The sequence below is a fragment of the Lynx canadensis genome, chromosome C1 (assembly GCF_007474595.2).
Source record: "Lynx canadensis isolate LIC74 chromosome C1, mLynCan4.pri.v2, whole genome shotgun sequence".
Lineage (NCBI taxonomy): Eukaryota > Metazoa > Chordata > Mammalia > Carnivora > Felidae > Lynx > Lynx canadensis.
In genome coordinates, this window is record NC_044310.1 from 16,245,270 (window position 1) to 16,268,422 (window position 23,153).

Genomic DNA, 23,153 nt, shown 5'->3' on the forward strand with positions numbered 1-23,153 from the left:
GAATGAACCAGCTGAACTCTAACCTCCGGCAGGTAGGGCCTGCATTTGCCCTGCTCAGCTGTACTTCCCTGCCTGGCATACAGCAGGTGCTCAATAAGTGGTGAGATAAGGGAAATGGAACTGGGGACCTGCTTCCCATTCTAAGTAGTTCATTTCTTGTCGTGTAGGTGGTCTGTTGGTGGGAATGTTACCCTCCCCGTAATGTTACCGTTCCCTGTCGCCCTCCTGGCTCCCCGTCCCCTCTTTCCAGCTTGGAGCAGGGTTGGGGGGAGGGCACGGAGGCCCGAGAGATGGTCCTGGTCCCTGCTCTTGGACCATTTTCTCCAGCGTCATGTATCTGCGGGCCGGAGGGTGGGGTGGGGAGAAGATTTCTGCCGAACTCGCTTCTGCACAGCCGGGGCGTGCCGTCACCCCCAGCTTCCTACCCTTCCTCCATCGGCGCTTTGGCGCTGTGGCCCTGGCTCAGCCAGGACTGGATTTGATTGATTCTTTATGGCCTGCGGATTCGATGCCTGAGCTGAACACATGTGGAAGACAAGCCAGGGTGGAGGTGGGGGAGAAGAGAGGCAAGGGGGAGCAGTGTGGGCCAGACCCCAAGTCTTGCAAGACACAGAGCTTCCCCAGGTCTGGCCCGGATCACGACCTACATGCCAGCCGCACCCACATGCCGATGACTCTGGTTTCTAGAATTGTCCTGAACCTCATTTCCCAGCAATATCCGATCGAATGGGAATGTCCAAGGCCAGGCCCTTCAGATGGGACGAGTCCGGGCCAAACGTCCTCCCAAAAAAATGTGATGTGAGCAGTGTTCATCTGTTATTGATTGGGAGGCTGTGAGCTTTGCTTCCAAAATCTCCAATAAAACTGGCTTGGAGGAGAATTTCCTGGATCCCCGGTAAGTGGATAAAGATGTTCCAGAAGTCCAGAGTGGTGCTGGTGGGGAAGCTCACACACCACGTCCAGTTGGTTTTCCCCTTTGTTACTTAATGAAGAACAGAAAGCCTTCAGCCCAACCTCTCTGCCTCCAGAGACGGCTCCCTTCTCCCTTTGAGTTAATTTCCGGTTGGAGGCAGGAGCCTGCTCAGCCTGAGGGCCCCTGGGAATCTGCCCTCTTCTCCTTTGGGTTGGGGGCTGGGGTTAGCTCATTCCTCTGGACATCCCGTGGGAGGGCTCTTGCACCTATGGGTGGTACTAGGAGGGTAGGGGGTCTCTAGGGAGTATGGTGGAGCATTTGGGGAGCTGGGCTCCATTGTTGAGGCAACCTTACAGAGAATTCACCTTCCAGAGCCTCAGTTTCCTCACCTGTGAAATGGGTGTCATCTCAGCCTCGGCCTCATGGGGGTTGTTGACAGGAGTCGACAAGAGGACGTATGCAACGCGCTTTACCCAGGGCCTGGAGCACAGCAAGTACTCGATTAGCACGGGTTCTTATCACTATTATTCCCTGACGTCAGCAGCTGGGATTCTGCTGACTTCATGGCGAGTCCCAGAGACGCCCAGAGAGATGGAATCACCCCCTTCCCTGTACTTCTCCTTCCCGTCCTCCACCCCCCACCACATTCTCTTGGGCCGTGGGATGGAAGGATGAGGACAGGCAATCTGAGTCAGAGCGCTTGTCATCTGGGTGGGGGGAATGGGGGGTGGGCCAGGAGCCGGAAAACCTCAGCCAGAGCCAGGGTGCGGCCGGGGAGGTCAGCCCTTGGCTCCGTGTCTCCACCGTATGGTGCAAAGATGCCGGAGCAGACGCCCACCTCCAGCATCACTGATCTAGGCCTCCCTCAGCCCTCGCAGCTGGCCAGGAAGGAGCGCCCTACTTGTGGCCTTTGCCCCCCGGGGAACCTATACGACTGTGGGCCCCTCATGCCTCGTCTCCCAGATGGGAAGATTGATTTTGGCTTCGCGCACCTCAAAGGGATGTTGTGCAGCTCAGTACAGGGCTCGGGGAACTGAGTGGACAGTCTAACCAGGAGCTGGGCGAACACGGGACGGATTCACACCAACGTGGCAAAGGCGCAGAAAACTGAATTAGGACCCGAACCACTGCCCACAGGAGCCGAGCAGAACTCTCGGTCTGAATCGAGCCGGGTTATTTGGGTGCTCAGAGGAAAACCTCAGTGTTCTCCAAAGACAGTAACAATCCAGAATCTGCGTGGCATAACATTATATGGCTCAGGGTGCAATAATCCAAAATTATCAGCATACTAAGAGCCATGAAAATATGAAAACTCTTAACCTGATAAGGGGCATCTATGAAAAATCTAGAGCTAACGGTACACTTAATGACGAAAGATTGAATGCTGTCTCCTGCGAGCTGTATCTTGCACCATATAAAAATGAAATAAAAATGGATCATATACCTAAATATAACACATAAAAACATAAAAGTTCTAGATGAAAAGATAGGAGGAAGTCTTTGTGATCTTGGGGTAGGCCAAGATTTCTTGGATTCGGTACCAAAAACACTTATCTATAAAAGAAGAAATGGGCGAACTGAACTCTATCGAAATTAAGAACTTATGGTTTTTGAAAGACTCGGTTAAGAAAATGAAAAGATAAGGCACAGACTGAGAGAAGCCATTTGCAAATCGCGTATCTGTTAAGAGACTTGCGTCTGGAACATATAAGAAATTTTCAAAAATAGTAAGAGAACAAACAACCCAATTAAAAGAAATGGGCAAGAGAGTTGAACAAACATTTCACCAAAGAAGCTATGTGGATGGCAGACAAGCACATGGAAAATGTTCAAAATAACTAATCAAAAAGAACAGATATTAAAACCACAGTGAGGGGCGCCTGGGTGGCTCAGTCGGTTAAGCCTCCGACTTCAGCTCAGGTCACGATCTCGCGGTCCATGAGTTCGAGCCCCGCGTCGGGCTCTGGGCTGATGGCTCGGAGCCTGGAGCCTGTCTCTGATTCTGTGTCTCCCTCTCTCTCTGCCCCTCCCCCGTTCATGCTCTGTCTCTCTCTGTCTCAAAAAGAAATAAATGTTAAAAAAAAAAAATTAAAAAAAAAAAAAAACCACAGTGAGATACCATTCACGCCGATTAGCGTGGCTAAAATTACGAAGACTGAGAGGACCTCACAGTTCGTGAGATCGAGCCCCGTGTCGGGCTCTGTGCTGACAGCAGGGAGCCTGCTTGGAAATCTCTCTCTCCCTCTCTCCCTGCTCCTCCTCCAAATAAGCAAATAAATATTTATTTAATAAATAAATATTATCTCTCTCAAAATAAATAAGTAAATAAACATTTAAGAAAAAGACGGCCGACCATACCAAGTATTGATGAAGACAGAACTCTCAAGAACTGCTGGTGGGAATGAAAAATGGAATATAACCACTTTGAAAAATAGCTTGGCAGTTTTCTGTTAATTTCACATGTACCTAGCCATTCCCCGCCCTAGGTACTTCTAGAACACACGCTGTGCGACTCTATGTAAAACCCTAGGAAGTGCAAACAATTTATAGCGACAGATGCAGATTAGTGGTTTGGGGGATAGAAGGAAATGCTTCTTATCCCCGTTATGGTGATGGTTTCCTGGCTGTATATGTGTGTCAAAACAGACCAAAATGATACCCTTGAAATATGTGTGAGTTATTGCACTTCAGACTTAATGAAGTTGGGGACAAAAAGGAATATTCTTCTTCCTGTGCTAATATGAAATGCCCGTTCATAGGTCGCCCTGGTTGTCCCGTGAGCCACCCAGGCCTCCCTCTCTAGGAAGTACTCCTTGAAGTAAAGTGTCCAACTCACGTGACCTGCGACTTCCCACAGTCGGCGAGTCAGAGGATGCAGACATAAAGCACGAGCTGTAACGCCACTGTGAATTTAATTTGAACTGTAAGAGAAGTAAAAGCCAAGAGTTATGGGAGCACTGAGGGGGAACAAATTCTCTCCTCGCCCCGAAAGCAGACCCTGAAGCAGAGGGCTCATGTGTTATCACTTTGTAGGGAGATAGAATCCCAGCGAGATGGCTAATTTTATTTGCCGATTTTACTGGGTCGCGAGATGCTCAGATATTTGGTTAAACACTTCGGGGAGGGGAGGGGTCTGTGAGGGCATTTCCAGAAGATGTGAATGTTTGGGTTGGTGGACTGGAGGAAGCGGATGGCCCTCCCCGGTGTAAGTGGGCATCATCCGATCCATTAAGGGGCTCAACAGAACTAAAAGGCAAAGGAAGTTGAATTTTCTCTCTCTCTACCCGACTGCTTGAGCTAACCCGTTGGCCTTCTTCTGCCCTTGATCTCAGACTCATACCATCAGTATTCCTGGTTGCCAGGCCTTCGGACACCAGTTGAAATTATACCACTGACGGAGGGACTTCCCAGCCTCCATAATCACGGAGCCTCCATATCCAAATCTGTATAATAAAGCCCATCCTAGATAGGTCAACATGTATATGGATTATCGGTTGCTGGCGTAGACATCAGCTCTCCTGACTCTGTTTCTCTGGAGAACCCTGACTCAGACACCCAGCGTTAGAAGCGAAGGACGAGAGGGAGAAGGGAGCAGAGAGGGAAGAGTCACGGATTGCTGGGTCTGTGACCTGTACTCGGAGAAGCTGTATAAGCCCTGTTGCGGGCTAGCCCCTGGGGCAGGGCAGCGGGAAGAACATGTCGCCACTGGCTCTCCTCTCCCACTGGTCAAAGGTCCACGTGCAGAGCCAGGACCCCCCCTGCACTCTTTGGTTGTGCGCACCTGAGGGCAGGCACGAGTGCCTGGTTAAAGGAAATCCCAGGGGAGGGCAGGAAGCTGCACCTTTGAGAAGCCTGTTGGGCCCAAAGGAAAGCTGAAGGGAGATGCTACCCGAGGGCGGTGGGGACGAGAGGAACTGGGATGGTGTGTAAGACACAGGCATCTGAGAAAAACTCTGGGGTCGCCGGGGAAAGCAGTGGAAGGGGCAGGTGTACTGAATGAAGCCAGATCTTGGAGGATGAGTAGGTTTCCGGGGTAGAAGGGAAACCAGGAAGGCTCTCCCGAATGAGGGAACAGAGTGGGCAAAGCCGGATGTGGGTAACGTACTAATAACTCCCGAATCCATATCTCAAATTCGCACTGCCTTCTGAGCTCCAGGCCAATAGACGGCTATGCTCAACAGGACCTAGACTGGCTGGTCCACCACCCCTCCCCAAACCTCACGCCTGCTCTGCGTCATCCAAGGCTAGGTTCAAGGCCCCACATCCTCCCCGCTGCTTGTGCCAGAAACCTGGAAGTCTTCCGGGAACCCCTAACCTCCTCCACATCCAGGCATCGTCAAGTCCTGCTGATTCTAGCTCCTCGATATTATCTCCAGCTACTTGTCATTCCCAGTGTGGTCTGGGGACTGGTGCTGTCAGCATCGGACTCTCGGCCCCACCCCAGACCTACAGACTGAAATCTGCATTTTACCAGTATCCCCAGGTGACTCCTACGAATGTCCGCATTTGAGAAGCCCTGCTGTCAAAATTCTAACTTTCTCAGCCTGGGGGACACATTAATGTTACTTGAGGGTCTTTAAAAATATTGGGGCGCCTGGGTGGCGCAGTCGGTTAAGCGTCCGACTTCAGCCAGGTCACGATCTCGCGGTCCGTGAGTTCGAGCCCCGCGTCGGGCTCTGGGCTGACGGCTCAGAGCCTGGAGCCTGTTTCCGATTCCGTGTCTCCCTCTCTCTCTGCCCCTCCCCCATTCATGCTCTGTCTCTCTCTGTCCCAAAAATAAATAAATGTTTAAAAAAAATAATAATAAAAATAAAAATACTGATGGCTGGGTCCCACCTCTGGCTGAATTGGTCCAGGCTGTGGTCTGAGCATCAGGGTATTTAAAAGCTCCCCCCACCCCCTGCCCAGGAAATTCTGCTGTCAGGGTTCAGGCCCACCGCTCTCGCCCTGTCCCCCTCGGCCTCCTCACAGCCCACACCCTAGGTCTCCTGCAAGGACGGTTATGACAGTCTAGCTTCCCAGGCAACCCCTGGAGTCCATCCCCCACACTGCAGCCAGAGTGGCCTTCCATAGCAGGAAAAAATTGGCACCCACTGCCAAGAGATGTACCAAACGTGTGTAGAAACAAAAGTCGTTTTTTCTAAGTGACCCCAACCTCTTGGTAGGTCTTGTCATCCCGCTGAAGAAAGGAAAACAAACAAACTTGATTTTACCAATGAAAGGAGACTTTCTCTTTTGGGTTACCATGGTGTCTTTTGGGGGGCTGGTTTTTACAGGTTCTTTCCTGCCACCCCTCCTTTCCTCCCTGAGATGTTGTGTGTTCTCAAGAGGGCAGCGGGAGTTGCTGCTGTCCGTGTGTGTCCTCTGACTGGCCTCCCTGGCTGGCCTCTCTGGGGTCTCCTTGCCCTGATCCGCTCAGCCCCTCTGATCTCCCCCTGCTTTGCAAGGCAATCTGGGACTTTGTGGACTCACGTCCAACACCCACAGGCCACAGGGAACCAGCAGGGCTCTCTCGGTCTTACTGGCTGGCCGTGTCCCTCGGTGTCTGCCTGAGCCGGGTTCTGCCTCTCCTCCCTTCACGCAGGAAGGACTCCCAGATCCACCCTCTCTAGGGTAGGTACCTCTCTTGTATCCCACATGGGCATAAAGGTCTCTGGTCCAGGTTGGTCAGGCCTGGCTTATGAATACAAGGAGCTGTGAACATTTTCTAAAAACCTGTTTCTCTTTCTACAAGGCTGACTTTCAAAACTATTATCTCCCTGCAAACTTAAGAAAATCAGTCTGGCCCCTTTGTTCTAAAGAATACTTGCTCTCTGTTTCCCCGAGGAAACAAGCCCCTTGGACTGTCCTTCGTGGTGGGGAGGCTGCCAAGCAGCCCAAAGCAAAGCTTTAGCGTGGGAGGAGGGGAGAATTAAAAGCAGCCTTCTTGCAACCTAACTGCCCATCAGTGGCGAAGGGGCAACCACACTGTGGTATAGCCACGCAGTGGAATATTACTCTGCAGTAAAAAGGCACCAGCCCTGATTCACAACATGGGGAATCTCAAAAGCACTGTGCGAAGTGAAAAAAAGCCAGACACAGAAGGTGATGCACTGTGGGATTCAACTTATAAGAAAGTCTAGCAAGCCAAATCCACAGATTTTAGACCAGTGGGCTGCCTGGGGCTGGGTGGGCAGAGGGGAGACTGCAGAGGGTCCAGAGGGAACTTTGGGAAGTGATGTCTATGTCCTCGAGTACTAACTACACAACGGTATGTCTCTATCAAAAGTGATTGACACGTAGCCTTAAAATCGGTGAGTTTTGTTTTCTGTAAATTGTTCTTCAATGCAGTTGATTTAAAAAAAAAAAAAAAACTTTAAAACCACAAGTTTTACATTTTAAAACATCAACCTCTTTTCGTGTCTGAAATTGACGTCCCTTCATCTGATCCTCCGTTCAAACTTCCCATCGCCCTCGGTATAAACTTTAAAATCTGCCTGCCCTGCTCTCTTTCTTCCTTCACCTGCCAATCGCATTGATTCCTGGACGCTCTGCTTAAACCCAACACAGGCCCTTCCGGACCCCCAAGCCTGGGCGAGGTCTCCGTGCCCTGTGTCCCCACGGCGGCTTTCACGTCTCCTTTGGCGCATTTGGAATTGTCAAATAGCTTGTTTACTCTCTACGTTTCCCGCTAGAAACATGCATTCAATGTCCCCGGGTCCCGGGTCAATGTCTAGCACAGAGGAGAGCCTCAGTAAATGTTTGCCGAGTGACCATTCAGGCTCTCGGTGAATGTCTGCGCAGCGAACGAACAGAAGAGCAATGGAGAGTTTGGCGGGTCTGGGATGCTGCTGGCGTGGGAGGGAGGATATTGAACAAACACTGGGCGCACATCTAGGGAACAGCCACGGACACCGGGCTGGACCCTGAAGGACAGAAGGGACGTAGGAAAGAGAACGGGGCGTGGAAAGATGTTCTGTTGGCGAGGCCAGCCTGAGCAGAGGCTGGGATTTGACACACCGCAGCGTGCCGGGGGCTCAAGAAGAGACTGTCTGCTCCCAACAGGCTCAGACCCAGTTAATGAGTATTTTCCAGGTGCCAATCGCACGCCCGGGACCGCAGGGGAGTTGTGAGAACGGGCTGTTCCCACTTTGCCTCCACACCACATTAGTCTCTGCCTCGTAAAGATCGATTCTGTATTGACAGTTTCTGTCTGCACCCAAAGAGGCAGAAAAAACAACCCTGCTGGAGGGACCCGACAGCAACTGGATTTATGACGGGCTACCAAAGTGCCCCAGCCCTGCTATGGCTTACAGCTCCCCACGGCACACAGCTCCCTCCGGAAAAGCAAGGATGGGTCCGGGAGCACAGGATCAGTCCAGCTAACCAGCATTTACTGACGCCTGTACTGTGCCAGCCTCTGAGGACACGGAGAGCGGTAAAACATCGTTCCCGCCATGTTGTCGCCCTTAGACCGGCCAACAAACATTACCAAATACCTTCCATGCGTAGTCAATAATGTTTGTCGAATTTTAGCTATTTAACAAACCCTTACATAGTGCTTACTGTGTGCCAGGGAATGTTCTAAGGATCGTACAAAGATTAACTCAGTTAATCCTCAGCCATTGTAATTCCCATTCTAGCGATGAGAAGACTGAGGCGGAGAAGCGCAGAGGCTTGCCAAAGGTCAGAGAGCTGGCGAGCGGCAGGCAGAGCTGGAGGAGGAGGTCAGACAGTGGGGTCTGCAGTCTGCACTCAGACTCCCCACACCGTGCTGCCTTATTCTTAATTTTTTTTTAACGTTTATTTTTGAGAGGCAGAGAGAGGCAGAGCATGAGCAGGGAAGGGGGGAAGAGAGAGAGAGATACAGAATCCGAAGCAGGCTCCAGGCTCTGAGCTATTTGTCAGCACAGAGCCCGACGCGGGGCTCGAACTCACGAACCGCGAGACCGTGACCTGAGCCGAAGTCGGACGCTCAACCGACTGAGCCACCCAGGCGCCCCCGTGCTGCCTTATTCTTGTAGCTGTAGAGCCTCGTTCATTCATTCGACAAATATTTAATGAGTGCCTACTGTGCATCAGGCGTCGAGGGAGACGCTAGGGACACGGAGAGTAAAGCCTTCCACTACCATCTAGGAGGACCCACTGTGTGCCTCAGGGACAGGACTGTGTCCCACTCACCTCCGTCCCAGGCAGACGGTGCCATACAGAGTAGGGGCTTGATCATGTTTGTTGAGTGACTGACAGTGCTGGGGATTGGAAAGAGTGCTGAGCTTGGAGCCTGAGAACTTGGATCCCTCCTGCCGGGAAGGACAATGTTTTGACATGCTCATCCATATTCAGGTATGTTATATATCCTCAGGGGCTTCTACTGAAAGAATGGAACTGAGATAAGGCAGGAATATCCTCCAAAAGAATGAAGTATTAATGGTGGAATTTCAGGCATCCACAAAGGAGATAATTTGGTGGGTCATCGATCGCCTCCTCCAAAGGCCTGGGACTGGGACAAACACGGCCTGCTAGAAGGTGCCAAGCACTCCACGTGGGGCCGTGAGTCACTGGCTGGTCACATTGGAACCTGACAGGGAGAGAGAGCGCACATCCACCCTGCAGACAGATACGTCCTCCGGGACAAGGCAGGGTCTGTGGGAGCAGAGCAGGGGCCTGGCCCTCCAAGCCATCAGAGGAGGAGGCTTCCAGTGGCCCCAGTCTTGCGCCTGGGCTGGGACTGGCACGTCATCTCTGAGCCGGCTGAAGCCTGGAGAGGGGCTTGTGGAGGACCTGGGACAGAAGCCGGAATCGGCAACACCTGACGCACCCCCAGAAGCTACTCAAGGCCCTGGGGCGGCCGGCAGGGGTAGGCTCTTCCCACATTCACTTGGCTCGGCTCAGAGGTGGGCAGAGACTGCTAGATGGGCCTCTCGTCCTCTTAGAAACAACACCCCACGGACAGTCGGGGGTGCCCGGTTATCTCTGACGCGTGGCACCTCATTTTACTTAATCCGGGTCCCAGCTCCATGAGGCTGTTCCTTCCCCCTTCTACAGAGGAGGAAGGGAGGCACAGAGAAGCCAAGTCAGTTGCCCCGGGGTCGCTCAGCAGGTAGTTGCAACCCTACTGCGTCTGAGTCTGGAGCCCGAGCACAGAACCACGGTTCCATGCTACCACCTGCTGGGGATGGAGTCCAGCCCTTACCTCCTGGCTGCCCATCCACGACCTGGGTCTCCCCTCTGGCATTAATGGCGGTGTCCACACTGATCCGTGGTTCAGACAACATATCTGACACTAAAACCGGCTGAAAACCCTTCATGGATTGGAAGCTTTAAGTGCAGCCGTAACAGAAGTCAGTGAATCCTCCCCCCACCCCCACCGACCCCCGACACACGTGCAGGCACACGTACACACGCATGGGGACGGCCCTGCCCTCTCCGGGGTCTCTCCAGCCTCACCCATGCCAGCTGCCCTCCCCTCTGCCCTGAACTGTCTCCTCACCCCCCAGCACGCTGGTCTCAACAGAATTCCGTACGCCCAGCCTTCCCCGAGGTGGGATAGGTGGTGCTCGAGGCACGGACTTCTGCCGTCGGCCGTTATATTTAGAGTTGAGCGTTAACTCCTTCTCGAAATATCAAACACTCTGCTTTTCCCCCAAGCACCTGCTGATGGTGTCAGGAACAACCCCAGGGACAGCTTCCGTTCCCCGCGGTCAAGAGGGTCCTAGACGGTGGCCATGAGCCAGACCCTGACAGGCTGTTGCCACCAACTCTCTCATTAACAGATGAGGAAACTGAGGCCCAGTGAGGGACTTGCCCCAAGTCACACGGCGACATCTATCTGGAATCCCGCTCCGTCCGACTCCCGGGTCAGCGGCCATTTCTTAAAGTCAAGATTCCAGAAGCACTGAGAGACCTTCGGCGACCTCCAGCGCAGGTCCCCACCCCCGGCACCCCGTCCCCAAGCCCGAGTAGGGGGCAGCCCCTGACCGCCACTCCTCCTGTCCTGTCCCTTGCTGTTCATGTTCCTGGAAGCCTGTCCCCTGACACCCCTCTCCTCCCTGCCCTGTAACCAAAACAAACATTTTCCCATACCTCATTCCATCACCAAACAATAAAAGCGGACTTTTTTCCCCCTTAATGAAGCATTAACTTATTCTCTATCATGCAGGCCAGCGACACCCTGGTGGTCTCTGGGGTGGAGAGGAGGGCCGGGTGGGCAATGGCGTTGCTGAGAGAGGGGTGTCTGAGCTTTCATCAGGAGGGCCGTGCTCTGTCCAGCCAAGCGGGCAGGAGAGAAGCGGCTCAAACCACTTCCCTGGCTGGGCCAAAGCCAGCCGGGCCCCTGTCCTGACAGCCCTTTGGCAGGAAGGCTCAGCTTCTCTGTGGGGCTGGGGTGGAGGGCCCATCCCAAGGCACCAAATTAAGAGCGATAAAAAGTTCAAGGTCAGAAAAAAAAAAAAAGACAACCCAAAAACCTAGAGCATGCCTGGCCCTGCCAGCTGATCTGTATCCAGCTGTCCAGGGGTCGGCTGTCTGTCTCGGGGTTCCATCACACGTGGGCACGTCAGGGAAACATAGGTCCCTGCGGAGAACTCTTAGAGCCAAGGGCTCCCTTTCCTTTCTCCATGTCAGTTCCTCTCTCTCTCGCCCTCCCCAGCATGCAATCCATCAACACTCCCCACCTCTCTACTCTATTTTCTTTTTTTTTTTTCTTTTTTTTTTAATGTTTATTTTTGAGAGAGAGATGGACAGATAGACACAGCACAAGCAGGCAGGAGCAGAGAGAGCGGGAAACACAGAATCCGAAGCAGGCTCCAGGCTCCGAGCTGTCAGCACAGAGCCCGACGCGGGGCTCGAACCCACGGACCGTGAGATCATGACCCGAGCCGAAGTCGGACGCTCAACCGACTGAGCCACCCAGGCGCCCCTGCTCCGCTTTTAAAATATAGCAGGATCTGACCACTTCTCCCCATTTGCACCACTGCCTCCCACCTGCTTTGTTACAACAGCCCCCCTCTGGGTTCTCCACTTGTGCTCTCGCTTTGGTTGGTCTACCTCCCATATAGCAGCCAGAGGGATCTTTGAAAATGGACATCAGATTTCTTCCCTACCCTTAAACCCTCCAGTGGAGGACAAGTTCAGGTCCCCACTGTGGCCGACAAGGCTCTACTCAATCTGGCCACCCCCTGTCACTCTAACCTCATCTCCCATGGGTCTCCCCCTTGCTCATTTCACACCTGCCATACCAGCTTCCCTGTTACTCCTCACTCCTGCCCAACACACTCCTGCCTCAGGGCCTTTGCACTTGAGAGTCCCTCAGATAGCTCCAGGGCTCACTCATTCTCTTCATTTAAAATATTACCTCCTGGGGCGCCTGGGTGGCTCAGTCGGTTAAGCGCCCGTCTTCGGCTCAGGTCATGATCTCACGGTCTGTGAGTTCTAGCCCCGCATCGGGCTCTGTGCTGACAGCTCAGAGCCTGGAGCCTGCTTTAGATTCTGTGTCTCCCTCTCTCCGACCCTCCCCTGTTGGTGCTCTGTCTCTCCCTGTCTCAAAAAATAAATAAACATTAAAAAAAATTTAAAATATTACCTCCTGGGGCTGCTGGGTGGTTTAAGTTGACTAAGCATCCAAGTCTTGATTTTGACTCAGGTCATAATCTCATGGTTTGTGAAATCAAGCCCCGCACTGGGCTCCGTGCAGCGTGGAGCCTGCCTGGGATTCTCTCTTTCTCTCTCTCTTTCTCTCTCTGCCCCTCCCCTGCTCATGCTCTCTCTCTCTTTCAAAAATAAATAAACTTTAAGATATTCCCTCCCCAGAAAGCCCAGGTCTGACCCCTTTACCTGAAATAGCACTCTTCACCCTGCCACTCTCTGCCACTGTACTTTTCTTTCAAGCACTAATCGCTAACATTGCATTTTGTATCATTTATGTGACGATGCCCCCTCTAGAATGTAAGTTCCACGAAGGCAGAGGCTCTCTCTGTCCTATTTCATCTCCGCGTCCTTAGTGCCTGGAACAGTGCAGAGCAGAGGCTCCGTAAATATTCGTGGACTGAATCAATATACTGTTTGCATAGGCTGCACTTGCACACGTAGCAACATTTCCTACCTAGATGACGTTCTTATCGAGGGGAGGCGTTCTCTACCCCGAAAGCAATTTCCAAAGTGGTGTCCAAACTCCCTTGAACGATAGTGGTTTTGTTGGCATAGCAGGGATGGCATCCTTGCTTTGATTCTGCCCTTCTACTCCCATAACAGACATTATCTGTGGCTCATGCTTAACCAGGCTTTTCCCAACTGAGGGTTTGAAACCTGGGACAGGTGATGTTACGGACTGCAACTTTGTGTCCCCCGCCCCAAGTTCATATGCTGAAATCCTAACCCACCGTGGGATGGGATTAGGAGGTGGGGCCTATTAGAGGTGCTTGGGTTTAGATGAGGTCATATGGGTGGAGCCCTGTGATGGGGTTAGTGCCCTTACAAGAAGAGAAAGAGATGAGAACTCTCTCTGCCCCCCAAGTGAGGACACAGGCAGAAGGCAGCTGTCTGCAAACCAGGAAGAGCGTCCTCACCAGAAACTTGGCACCTTGATCTCGGACTTCCCAGCCTCCAGAGCAGTGAGAAAGGTCTGTGGTTTAAGATACCTGGTCTAGGGGCGCTTGGGTGGCTCAGTTGGTTAAGCCTCCGACTTCAGCTCAGGTCACGATCTCACGGTCTGTGAGTTATAGCCCCGCGTCGGGCTCTGGGCTGATGGCCTGCTTCCGATTCTGTGTCTCCCTCTCTCTCTGCCCCTCCCCCGTTCATGCTCTGTCTTTCTCTGTCTCAAAAATAAATAAACGTTAAAAAAAAAAAAATTTAAGACACCCGGTCTGTGACAATTTGTTATAGCGGCCCAGGCCGACCGAGACAGGTGAGGTATCGCTGGGGCGCAGAGAACACTCTGACACGGAAAGTCTGGATGTTTTCTTTAACATGACTCACAGCTGGGGGAGACCACAAATGTGGCAAAGGACAGAGTGCCCAGAGGGGCTGGGCTACCCATCTGAAACTGACAAAATGAAGTTCAAGCAAGGTCAAGGTTGTCCTTCGTTTTTCCCGAACGTCAAGTGTGGCAGTTTCTCCTAAGGGAATGAGAGCATGTTGCTAGAGATTTAGGTGTGAAACTGTGTCTCGCGACTTTATTCGTATCGGTGAAAAACTAGCGGCAACTCTGTTCCCGGCAAGAGGGGACTGGATGAGTCAAATCGCATAGATCTACGCGAGGGACTGCTAGAAAGCAGGGCTCTCAGCTTTAGCACGGTAACGCTTGGGGCCGGATAGCTCTTGGTGGTGGGGGCTGGCCTGTGCACTGTGGGGTGCTTGGCAGAGGCAGTAGCAATGCCCCCCCTCCCACCAGCCGTGGGAGTCTCGAGACATCGCCCGATGCCTTGTGGGGGGCGAAGCTGCCCTCAGTGGAGAAACACCGCTGTATGCTGGGGAAAAATAACACTTCTTAAGACCATGGGAAATGCTTCTGGTATTAGGCTGGCTAAGAAGAAAAAGACCCAAAATGTGTTTTCAACTATATTCATATAGAAAATAGAAAAAACCGTTTAGAAGGCTACATACCAAGATGCTGGCCGTAATCTCTGAATTATAAAAGATTTTCTTTAGTTCTTTATCTTGAACATGCATTCGTTCATCCCGTTGGTGCTTATTGGGCGCCTGCCACATGCTGTGTACCGTTTTAGGCTCTGGGAACAGGCTGCGTACAAGACAGACACAGGCATTTCCCAGAGCTCCGCCTTCACATGGGTGAAGTTCTATGAGGGGGTGACATTAGATCCAGAGCCTATAAAGCACAATAGTCCGAGATGAAGGGAGCGGTGAGATACCACAAGACGAGGTGAGGGAGGGAAAACTGGCCTGGACCTAGTCATACTCGATGCATATTTTTTGAATGAATGAAGAACGCCTACTATAGGATTTTAAGCAGGGAGCTGAGTGATCCGACTTCCACTTAAGATGAATTATTATCAAAGAATACTTCATCTTGAAAAATTAATACCTGATTGTTCTATGAACATTCAAGCAGCCTCAAGGATATACGGGAAAATATAAAAACCACATGGCGGGGGGCGCCTGGGTAGCTCAGTCGGTCGAGCGTCCGACTTCGGCTCAGGTCACGATCTCACGGGTCGTGGGTTCGAGCCCCGCGTCGGGCTCTGCGCTGACAGCTCGGAGCCCGGAGCCTGCTTCGGCTTCTGTGTCTGCCTCTCTCTCTGCCCCTCCCCCACTCTAAATCAATCCATCAATCAATCCATCAATCTATTGCACGGACTGCAGCCACATACAGAACAGACCTTGCAGACGTGTTGGTGGTCGTCTTTTCAAGCATCCTCCTCGTCGTCTCTCTGTCTGTATTCCGGTCCATCTCTGCCTCTCTTTATAAATATATAAAAACGTTTTATGCAAGTGGATTCAAACCATTCGTGCTGATTTGTAACCTGCTCTTTTCCTGCCCTTTGTAATTTTATGCTCATTGTAAACTTTCCACAGTGGGCATATATTACTTTTATAATCCGGAACAGAAAAAAAGCAAAAGACCACAAAAAATAAAGCGAAACCCACAAATACAGGATGAGGGACCGCTGGCTGAGCAATCGGGCTGTGAAGAAAGGCTTTGGGGTTTCGCTGGCCACAAACGCAGCATGAGTCGACGGCAGAGTGTGGTTTCTAATTTCAGCTCAGTTCGTTTTATCAGACAATTGCGCAGCTCCTCGTACGGGAAAAGCAAAGGGCTGTATGAACAGGCTTCTGTGGGCCCAGCGCAGAGTCACTCGGCTCTGCTCGATCCTCTGCCTTACGGGTTTTGAAGCACCTACTATGTGTGAAACCAAGATGGGAATACCCCGAGCACTTACTCTGTGCCAGGCCCTGTTTAAGAGCTTTCCATATACTAACTCATTAATCCTCGCAACAACTCCATGCCGTGGATACCGTTATTATCCTCATGTTATAGATGACGAAACTGAAGCCCAGAGAGGGCACGTGAAACTTGCCTGAGGTCATGCAGCCCAGTAAAGTATCATAAGAAATACCAAAAGGGGCAAGTTATGGGTCTGCCCTCAAGGAGCTGACGGTCGAAAGGGTAAGTACAACAGCCTCACATTGATTCATCTGACAAACAGTCACCGTGCCCGGGTGCCACCGATGCGTTCTCTCAGCCTAGCCCGGCGGACGTTCATTGCTCAGCAATCCAACGCATTTGGACCGGGCATGAACTGTGTACCAGGCTCGGGGCTAGGCTCTCTGGAAAGAGTGGTAAACAAGACAGTGCCTCCACAGTTCAGCTTACAGCTGAGGGGGAGAGAGAAACAAACAAGTACCTGATCTACTTCAATCATGCAGGGAAGTAAGTCCTACAAAGGAGAAGAATGCAAGGGCAGGGGCTGAGCAGACTGATGTGAAGTCTGAGCAGGACAGCCCGGGTAGGTCGTTCAGCGGAGACCAGCGGGGACCGCCTCTCGGATAAGGCAGCTTTGGGAAAGTGATCTGAACAAAGAGAGGTAGCCATCTCGGGAACGTGGGGGTCAGTGGCGTCCAGGCGTGAAGAGTGGCAAGTGCAAAGGCCCTGAGGCATGAACAAACTTAGAAAGGCCAAGAACGCAAGGAGGCTAACGTGTCTGGATCGGAGCGAGTGAGGCAGAATCGTAGGAGACGCGGGCTGAGGGGCAGTCAGGAGTCAACACACAGTAGGGGTTCGGCCGCCAGGTAGGACTGTATTACATCTAGGCCAGGAAGCATTTGAGAGTGTTTAGCAGGGAAGCAACCAGATCTGATGTCCACTTTTGAGAAGTCACGGGGCCAGAAGGCATCAGGGGAGGGGGAAGCAAGGCTCGTTCAGCAACAGGAGCGCGAGCTGGTGGGATAGACTAGGGTCGCCATGGGAGTCAGGATCCGTTATTAGATTAGCACCGACCACACCCGTGGATGGATTGGAGGCAGGACGGAAGGGAAACAGAGCAGGCAGGACGGCTCCAGGAGTCTGGGCCGAAGCAACGAGTTACCTAGCAGCGGTAGACGGAAGAGAGGGCAGTTTTCAGGGAGTCGATCTGGTTGTGGATGTAGTGGGTCTTCTCCACGTGGGAAGCTGGATATACGAGTCTGGAGGTCAAGGGAAAGGTCTGGCCTAGAGACGGACACGGGGGAGATGTCGAGGTGTAGAGATTCAACCTACACCCTCAGACTGGATGAGCATACCCAGGGAGGCGGCGGAGAGCCCCGGGGTGCTCCAACATGTATCCATTTGGAAGAGGAGATGAATCCCAGAAAGGAGGCCGAGAAGGGATGCCCACAGAAGGAGGATAACCTAGAAAATGTGGTGCCCTGGGAGCCAAGTGCTCCGGGCAGGAGACAGAGATCAACATCCCGGAACCCCGGCTTCTTGAGTCCCAGCTCCAGCCACGGACCCACCAGCAGCCCAGTGACCTCTCCTCGGTCCAGACAGAAAACACCAGCCAGTGTGCTGGCACGGCCCGCCCAGGTCCCAGCAGGCACGCACCCTCCTCCCCAGATGAGCGGACACACGCAGGGTGCGATTTCCCAGAGACCCTCCCCTGCGTGTCTGCCCCCTCCGTGCCCTCCCCACCCTGCGCCTGAGATGACAACACAGACATGGGAGCGTTACCACCCTCCTGCAGACCGTTGCGAGTCATGAAGCCTGAGAAGAACCCTCGTCAACTCGAACGTAAGGTAACACGCATTCGTCACGATCATCAGAAACTAACTCCTCCAGGGGCGCTGGAGAGGCACAGCTGGTTAACCGTCTGACTTCAGCTCAGGTCATGACCTTGCAGTTCGTGAGTTCGAGCCCCGCGTCAGGCTCTGTGCCGACAGCTCAGAGCCCGGACCCTGCTTCAGATTCTGTGTCTCCTTCTCTCCGCACCCCGCCCCCTCTCAAAAATAAATAAACATTAAAAAAAGAAAAGAAAAAAACTAACTCCTCCAATGCCATCCTCTCCTTCCCGCTCCTCCTGGAGGCGACTTACCATCCCTCGGGGCTCCCCTGCCCTCCCCCCAACTTAGCCACTTCTTTAGGGGTCCTTTTGGCCATGCAGTTAATTCACCGTTCACCCCAGTCAGCTCATCACATTCTCTCCCCCCGCCCCAGGAGAAAGCCGAAGGATAACAGCAGCGAACGATGATGATGATGATGAATGCCGACCCCCGCAAATGCTTCTCCAAGCCCGACCCAGTGAGACTTCTCATCTCCTAGTCCCTGCAGCCACCGACGTAGGTGCCCTCCAGGTGGCAGAGCTGTCCCAGACACCAGCAGGACAATGGCAACGCCTGCTGTTTGGGATAGGCATCTTCTGCTCGCTCCCTCCTTCCGGGCCGAACATCAGTGGTAGGGGAGAAACACTCAACCTCAAAAGGCTGAGTTGTTAGGCAAAAGACTAAATCTTGGATCAGCATTCAAAACTCGGGGTGGGGGCGCCTGGGTGGCGCAGTCGGTTGAGCGTCCGACTTCAGCCAGGTCACGATCTCGCGGTCCGTGAGTTCGAGCCCCGCGTCGGGCTCTGGGCTGACGGCTCGGAGCCTGGAGCCTGTTTCCGATGCTGTGTCTCCCTCTCTCTCTGCCCCTCCCCCGTTCATGCTCTGTCTCTCTCTGTCCCAAAAATAAATAAACGTTGAAAAAAAAAAAATTAAAAAAAAAAAAAAACTCGGGGTGGAGGCAGAGAGACTCCAGAAACAACTGCTAACCATTGTGCCACCCTAAGTTCCCAGAGAAATGCAGGTGTGGGGTGTATTGTGTGTTGGGTGGGGAAGCAGGGAAATGCGCAGTCCCACTCCCCGGAATGTCCTGCCCCAAGGGAGCGACCCCTGGGTCCTCAGCTAACGAGAAGCGTGGACCCCAGAGGCACCGGTGACTTGAGCGTGTCCCAAGGGGACCGTGGCAGTCTTTGCATTTTTGTGGCGTGAGGTGGAAATCTGAAACAATAAAGAAAGGGGAGGGAAGAGACAGAAAGGAGAAAGAAAGGAAAAGCAAGGAAACAATAAAATGTTACCATCTTGCAGGCGCCAGCCCGGGCGATGAAACCGCTAATGAGCCCAAGGTTCTGCAGAGCCCGGCGTCTAATTCAAACCAGACAGATAACAGCCCCAGACACCCCTGTCCAAGTGCTGAGAATGTGCCCTCGAAGCAAGCCTGGGATGAGTGTCCTACCCCCAACCAAGCTGCCCATCCATCCAGCAGCCCAGCTGGGTCTAGTCAGGGTGGAGGAGAGGAGAGGGGGCAGAGGGCAGCTGGATGGTGAGAATACACCCACCCGGTCCAGGAGCTATCCTGTTGTCTCAACGCCAGGGAACATTCTGGAACATCACCCGAGGCCAGCTTACCTGTAGCTCTACCTGCTCTCCATTTCACTCAGCAATACGTTGGGGATGTAGATCCTGCTAAGCTTTTAGGGAGGTTTCCCCCCTGTTTTGCCCACCTTTGAGCATTTTAAAGATTTTTAGCTTAGCTCAGTTTTTCTTTTTTCTTTTTTTTTAGCTCAGTTTTTCTAAAAGCAATCGCTCATTTGAATAACCCGCTATAATTGTATTTTGATCACTCTACTATGAGTTTACTCTTTTCCAAGGATTTTGGCTTCCGTTTAGGTATCTTAGAAGCATGATAGTGTAGGGATGCTGGAGTAGGGCGACCTGGGTGTGAGTCCCAGCTTCACCAGTACCTGCTGTGTGATCTTGGGCAAAGAATTAACCTCTCTGTGCCTCAGTTTCCCATCTTTAAAATGGAGATAAGGTTGTTGTCAAAACCCTAAACGAGAGCATTAAACGAAACGGTATGTGTAAAACACTTGCACTGAGTAAACACTGAAAGAACTGAGTTGCTCTGTCTACTTTGACGGAATAAGTGTTTTATTTGCATAAGACTCAGTGTGGATGGAGCATCTTCTGGACTCAGGTGCTGGTCCGGGAAATGGGAAGATATTAGCGAACACGACAAACAGGCCCCTGCCTTCATGGTGCTCCTGTGCAGTAGAAAAGATAAACCAGCAAAGAGATGGTTACAACGCAGTGTATCAGGGGTGAGGAGGCAGAGGTCTGTGGCAGAACACAACGAAGGCCAACCATAAGCAATCAGAGAAGGCTTCCTGGAGGAGGTGACTTCCCAGTTAAGACTTTAAAGGACAAGCAGCATCGGGCAGCATAGAGGGACCAGGTATCCCAGGTGGTGGGAACATGGTTTGCAAAGGCTCAGAAGCATAAAATGCCAGGATGCTCTCACAGAAAAGCAAACAGTGCTGGAAAGTTGGGTGTGGGGACACGGCAGCTGACAAGGCTAGGGAGGGAGGCGGGGGCCGGGCCGCAAGGGGCCTCCTAAGCCTCAAATGCTGGGCTAAGGAGCTTAAGCACTATTCTGAGGTTGGTTTGAACCTTATTTTTGAGCCCCTACCTCTTCATCTATAATACTGGAGTACCTCGCAGAGCTCTCAGGAGGAAATGAAACGGTGAAGCACCGCGCTCTGCACGGGCCCCGCCACGTAGCCGCAGCTCCACGAGAGCGGGCCGTGATAAGCATGAACATTCTAGACTAGCAGAATTATCATGAGACTGACTGACACAATGGAAGCAAAGTTCTCAGCCCATCGTAAGAGAGCATGATGGTGAAGGATCTGAGTTCTGAAGCCAGAACTTTCCTGGATCCCCCACCTACGAGGGGGGCGAGTTACCTCCCCTCTCCAAGCCTCACTTTCCTGGTCTGTTAAATAGGGGCATTAACCCCCTAGGGATGTGAGGGTGGAGAAAGCAGGTCAAAGTCCTAAAATGTCTCTGGCTTGGGGCGCCTGGCTGGCTCCGTCGGTTGAGCGTCCGACTTCGGCTCAGGTCATGATCTCCCGGTTTGTGGGTTCGAGCCCTGCGTCGGGCTCTGTGCTGACAGCTTGGAGCCTGGAGCCTGCTTCCGATGCTGTGTCTCCTTCTCTCTCTGCCCCTCCCCCACTTGTGCTCTGTCTCTCTCTATCAAAAATAAATAAACGTAAAAAAAAAATTTTTTTTTAATGTCTCTGGCAGATGGTAAGTCCTCAACGAAATAAAAAAGCTGGCAATCATGAGCACTTACTCACTACAATCAGTATCTTTGCAATTTCCTCCAATCACACACAACCTCTTCGACTTCCAATTACACATAAGACGGTCTGAATGAACAGTTTATTAGCCGCCAGGTTGTTTTTCTTTTTTCCAAGATGGTAGGAATAAATCCAAGTCAAATATCACTGTTTTTCAAATTTGGTGAGGATCACAAACCCCTTAAAGTCACTGCAGAGTTCGCAGTAACTAACTCTACTATTAGCTGGTAGGTAACCACAGGTTCCCTGCTAAAGGCTGAGTCCTTGACATTCAATATGAATGGTCCGTGTTATTAACAAAGAGCACCTGCCCCTCGCCATACATGTAACAAAAGGCTTTCACATCCATCACACTTTGAGGTGAGGCAGCACCCCCACTTTGCCTTAAGGGGATGCAGAGTCGGAGACATCCCTTGGCAACCAGCATTTGGACCCAATGCCTGTGCACTGGTCTCTCCTTAGATAGCAGTGGGGATAGAGCCTTGTTCTCCTTCACCAGCCTTCCTATCACACTGTCCATTAAGAAGCTTATTGAAGGCCCAGAAGGGAGGAGACCTCCTAAGTCACACAGGGAGAAAATGACTGTGCAGAAGGGTAGCCAGAGCTTCCTGGCTCTGGAGGAGAAGAGCGGAGACCAGATGGGGGTGGAGGCTAAGGAGAGGTCTCGATGCTGGGAGGCTAGGGGAAAGGGGAGGCTGGGAGAGGAGGGAGGCTGGGACTGGAATGATGGAGGCTAGAGGGAAAGAGGGGAGGCTGGGGAGAGGGTGGGGAGAGAAGGGGGAGGGGCCTCTGCCCTCTGCCCAAGGCAATGCTCCTGTTCACAGATGTGTTCCCAGCACCTAGGAGAAGGCCTGGCACGTGGAAGGTATTTAATAAATATTTGTTTCAGACCCCGAGGCAAAGGAAAGCCATCTGTTGACCTTTCTGCCCTGCAGCAGAGAACACCACTAGCTGGCCTTGGGGCTCAGGTGAGCTGGGGCTGAGGTGAGCGCTGGGAGCAGGATTCAGGCCTGGCTCAGGGTTGAGTTTTTGGACTGGACCGTGGTAGCAGTGGGTCTGAGGCTAGACCTGGAGTTGGCTGAACCTGAGCTGAGCCTGAGACAGAGCTGACGTCGGGTTGAACTGTGAACAGGGCTGGGTCGAGGGTGCTTACAGAGGCTTAGAGCACCCCGACGTGGACAGAGCAGGGTTGTGAGGTGGGTGCTGATGTCCAGCCTGAATTCAAGATGGTTTGGGAGTGGTCCTGGGATTTGGGCTAAGGCTGGTTCTGGGGCTGATCGAGGAAGAGGGCTAGGGCCCCCTTCCTTCCACTGCTCCAGCCCCGTGCCCATCTCCACCAAGCCTGCCCCACACGGGTCCTTCCTGGAGTCCTGCCTGCGGCCCACTAGGGCCCAAGCAAACACCACACCTTGACCTGTGGCCTGTGACGCAGACGCGTAGAAGTGCCCCAGAGGCACCAGGCTGGGCCCCAGCTCCGCTAAGACAGAACATCCTCACAGCTCCGCTGGGCTGGCCAGAAGCAATGGGGCCCTGCCATTTACTGCCTTTTCACAAATAAAATACACCGAGTGAAACTTTTTTAAGGCAACGGTAAATATTTACCAGTGTGTGGCTTCCTCAGCCCCTGATTTATGGGAGACCTGGGCTGTGGGGCAGGATTCCTACCAGGGGCTGCCCCAACCCTGGATCTCATGTGTTAATGGCCTGAGTCAAGTTTCTGCCCTTCAGGGCTTGGCAGGGAGGCACTGATGGGGCCAAGAGCAGTTCGGGACTCTGCCAACTGGGAAGAGGGAGACCCACTCTCCGTGCCTCCCTCCCCACCTCTGCGCATCAGCACAGGCTTTGCAGTCAGGCAAACCTCAGTTGTTGTTTTTTTTTTAATTTTTTTTCAACGTTTTTTATTTATTTTTGGGACAGAGAGAGACAGAGCATGAACGGGGGAGGGGCAGAGAGAGAGGGAGACACAGAATCGGAAACAGGCTCCAGGCTCTGAGCCATCAGCCCAGAGCCCGACGCGGGGCTCGAACTCACGGACCGCGAGATCGTGACCTGAGCTGAAGTCGGACGCTTAACCGACTGCGCCACCCAGGCGCCCCCAAACCTCAGTTTTAATGTCAGCTCCGGGACCTACAAATCAGCTACCTCATCTCCCTGAG

General features: G+C 52.6%; 1 non-coding gene across 1 annotated transcript; it reads right to left on the minus strand.

The window, feature by feature from the left end:
* Window positions 1-11,721: 11,721 nt before the first annotated feature.
* TRNAR-UCG lies at window positions 11,722-11,806 on the minus strand. The gene has a single exon. It is a non-coding gene; the product is annotated as a tRNA-Arg (tRNA).
* Window positions 11,807-23,153: the final 11,347 nt, after the last annotated feature.